The following is a 4,366-nucleotide window of genomic DNA, read 5'->3' as shown; positions in this document are numbered from 1 at the left end:
GAAAGAGGTCGGGCTAGCACAAGGATGACAGACTCTCCTTGAGCTCGACAACGTATATCGTGTGGCAAAAGGAATGGAAGTGTGATGTACAGGTTCGCTAACCAGCTTCATAGTCTACTTGCTGTTCGGCATGCCTTGCTAGAGGCTGCTACCTACCATGCAGTTCGGAGGTGATCCGAACTGCGACCAAGCCGACTTAAACCTAAGGGGTCGCGCGCTTAAGGGAAGGAACCTACGAGGTCGGATCCGAGGACACTAGTCGGATGTGATCCGAACTGTATTCGGATTGTGGCCGAGTAGACTTATGGGCTTTAGGGTCCGTGCGAGGCCCAAGTGTTGAGCCCGCGATGGACGCCTATATGTAGTGGAGGTGCCGCACACTCATGTGGTTGATTGCTTTGGCGTTGTCACTAGGGTTTGCATGTGTTGTGAATAGACACCTCCACTCGCCGCCGGTTGTGTGATGGGACCTAGCAGTCCGCTGCACGACGTTCCTCCTACACGCGCGGATACCATTAGAGGTGGTGCACTTGCACCGCTCCAGTGAACCTGTATGTGGGAACTGACCACCGGTTGTACGAGGGAGATCGGACGAGGAGGAGACGATCCACGTGGACGCGCTGCCCCAACTCTTCTTCCGCTGCATGGCACTGCGCATCTAGTGGTAACGAACTGTGATCCATCTACCGTAGCATGTTCTTCGTTGTTCTGCGTGTAGGAAATTTTTAATTTGTAGTCTACGTACCCTATCGTAGATCCCAACACGTATTGCCAAGCTTGCCTTCCACACCAAGGAGAGTCCCATCCTGACACGGGACGAAGTCTTCAATCTTGTATCTTCATAGTCCAACAGTCCGGCCAAAGGATATAGTCCGGCTGTCCGGAGACCCCCTAATCCAGGACTCCCTCAGACATCAAGGGAGCCATGTTCCCAGCCTCTTTGATAGTCATTGAGTCTGCCAAGTTGGATATTATTTTGGGAATGAACTGGTTAACCAAACATCAAGTATGCATCAACTGTGCGACTAGAGAAGTCACATTGACCAACCAGGAAGGCCAAACTACAAAATTCTTTGCTCGAAGGAGCATGCCCAAGAAAGAAATGGTCTTCGCAGCTATAGCTGAAGAATTGGATCTAATTCCTGTGGTCAGTGAGTTTCCAGATGTATTTCCTAAGGAACTACCAGGAATGCCGCCAGACCGCGAGCTTGAGTTTGCAATTGACCTTGTGCCCAAGACCGCACCATTATACAAGAAGTAATACCGGATGCCTTCATCCGAATTAGTGGAATTAAAGAAACAACTTGATGAGATGCTTCAGAAAGGATACATTCACCCAAGCTCTTCACCATGGGGATCACCCGCAATCTTCGTGGACAAGAAGGGTGGCAGTCTTCGGATGTGTGTGGATTACCATCAGTTGAATGATGTCACTATGAAGAACAAATACCCTCTTGCGAGGATTGATGATTTGTTTGACCAACTTAGTGGGGCAAAAGTATTCTCCAAGATTGATTTGAGGACCGGATATCACCAGCTCAAAATCAAGAATGAGGATATTCCTGAGACCGCATTCACCACTCGATACGGTCTTTATGAATATACGGTCATGTCTTTCGGCCTCACCAATGCCCTGCTTTCTTCATGCACATGATGAATAAAGTATTCATGGACTTCTTGGATAAATTTGTGGTGGTCTTCATTGATGATATACTCATATACTCGAAAGGTGAAGAAGAGCACACGGGACATCTCAGAGCAGTCTTGCAAAGACTCTGTGACCATCAGCTATATGCGAAATTCAGCAAATGTGAATTTTGGCTCAAGCAAGTCAGATTTTGGGGGCATGTTCTTTTAGCAGAAGGCATAGCCATGGATCCAAGAAAAGTGAAGGACGTGCTCGATTGGGAAACACCCACGACAGTGACTGAGATCCGGAGTTTTCTTGGATTAGCCGGATATTACCATTGATTCATTGAAGGCTTCTCTAAGATTGCCAAGCCCATGACAGAACTCCTCAAGAAGGATGAGAAGTTTGTATGCTCTGAGGACTGTGAGAATAGTTTGAATGAGTTGAGGACCCGATTGACGTCAGCACCTGTGTTGACCCTCCCAGACATCTATCACAGCTTTGATGTATACTATGACACATCCAGGAGAGGTATTGGATGTGTGCTCATGCAAGACGGCAAGGTTGTAGCTTACGCAACCAGACAGCTACGACCCCATGAAGGGAACTACCCAACCCATGATTTGGAATTGGTCGCAGTTGTGCACGCATTTAAGATTTGGAGGCACTACCTCATTGTCAAAAGATGTCAGATATTTATAGACCACAAGAGTCTCAAGTATATATTCACCCAACCAGACCTGAATCTCTGACAGCGAAGATGGCTCGACTTGGTCAAATATTATCATCTTGGGATAAATTACCATCCTGGTAAGGCCAATGTGGTTGTCGATGCCCTCAGTCGCAAGCCTGCCAACCTGAACGCCCTGATGGAGTCCTTGCCTTCCAAACTCCAAGAAGAGATCACTCGACTTAACCTTGTTATTGGTGGGGCTGACCTCGCCAATATATAGGAAGTCACCCCTACACTCGAGGAAGAAATCCGCATGGCCCAGCTGGATGATGTCGTCCTGCAACACTATGTCAAGCGTATGCAAGAAGGCAAGAACCGGGATTTCTGAAAGTTTGAGCAAGGGACTCTAAGGTTTTGAGGTCGGATTTGCATACCTAAATAAGCATACCAGAGAAGAAAGATCTTGGCAGAAGCGCACGAATCTTCATACTCAATTCACCCAGGAGGTACCAAGATGTACGAAGACCTTCGACAGATATTTTGGTGGGATGGAATGAAGAAGGACATTGCCTATTTTGTCACTTGTTGTGACATATGCAACAAGGTGAAGGCGGAACATCAGAAACCTTCCAGACTCCAACCTTTACCCGTTCCACAATGAAAGTGGGACGATGTCTGCATGGATTTCATCATAGGCCTACCAAAAACTCACCGGGGCAATGATGCAGTATGGGTTGTGGTCGACATGCTGACAAAGGTAGCTCGCTTCATTCCCATCTGAACCACCTACTGAGTCGATCCAATCCCATAGCTATATGTGTCCAGAATCGTTAGTTTACATGGAGTGCCAAGAACTATCACCTCCGACTGAGGTTCTCTCTTTACCTCAGCATTCTGGTCACGTCTCCATCAAGCTTTGGGCACCACACTAAAGTACAACACTGCCTATCACCCTCAGACAGACGGGCAGACTGAGCCAGTAAATCAAATACTCGAAGATATGCTCCGAGCATGTGCTTTGGCCCAAGGACCCAAGTGGGAAGATTGCTTACCGTATGCAGACTTCTCATACAACAACAGTTTCTAGACCAGTCTCAAGATGTCACCCTATGAAGCTCTGTATGGGCATAAGTGCCGCACTCTGCTAAACTGTTCTCAAACCAGAGATAGCCACATTTTCGGAACCAACTTAATGATGGAGGCTGAAAAACAAGTCAATGAGATCCTAGATAGACTACAAGTGGCCAAGTCCCGACAAAAGAGCTACTATGCCTCCAAGCACCGACAGATCAATTTTGCACTCGGAGAGTATTTTTACCTGAGGGAGTCCTGGATTAGGTGGTCTCCGGACGGCCGGACTATATACTTTGGCCGGACTGTTGGACTATGAAGATACGAGATTGAAGACTTCGTCCCGTGTCCGGATGGGACTCTACTTGGCGTGGAAGGCAAGCTAGGCAATACGGATATGTATATCTCCTCCTTTGTAACCGACCTTGTGTAACCCTAGCCCCCTCCGGTGTCTATATAAACCGGAGGGTTTTAGTCCGTAGGACAACATATAATCATACCATAGGCTAGCTTCTACGGTTTAGCCTCTTTGATCTCATGGTAGATCAACTCTTGTAATACTCATATCATAAAGAATAATCAAGCAGGACGTAGGGTATTACCTCCATCAAGAGGGCCCGAACCTGGGTAAACATCGTGTCCCCTGCCTCATGTTAGCATCCGCCTTAGACGCACAGTTCGGGACCCCCAACCCGAGATCCACCGGTTTTGACACCGACATTGGTGCTTTTGATACGTCTCCAACGTATCTATAATTTTTGATTGCTCCATGCTATATTATCTACTGTTTTGGACATTATTGGGCTTTATTATACACTTTTATATTATTTTTTGGACTAACCTATTAACCGGAGGCCCAGCCCAGAATTGTTGTTTTTTGCCTGTTTTAGGGTTTCGAAGAAAAGGAATATAAAACAGAGTCCAAACGGAATTAAACCTTCGGGAACGTGATTTTCTCATCGAATACAACTCAGGAGACTTGGACCTTACGT

The 4,366-nt window shown here is 47.0% G+C and overlaps 1 pseudogene; it reads left to right on the top strand.

The window, feature by feature from the left end:
- Window positions 1-1,087: 1,087 nt before the first annotated feature.
- LOC123056788 (uncharacterized) overlaps window positions 1,088-4,366 on the top strand; it is a 62,219-nt pseudogene continuing 58,940 nt past the window's right edge.

Source organism: Triticum aestivum, chromosome 3A, assembly GCF_018294505.1.
Source record: "Triticum aestivum cultivar Chinese Spring chromosome 3A, IWGSC CS RefSeq v2.1, whole genome shotgun sequence".
Taxonomy (NCBI): Eukaryota; Viridiplantae; Streptophyta; class Magnoliopsida; order Poales; family Poaceae; genus Triticum; species Triticum aestivum.
This window is presented reverse-complemented; position numbering and strand designations above follow the sequence as displayed.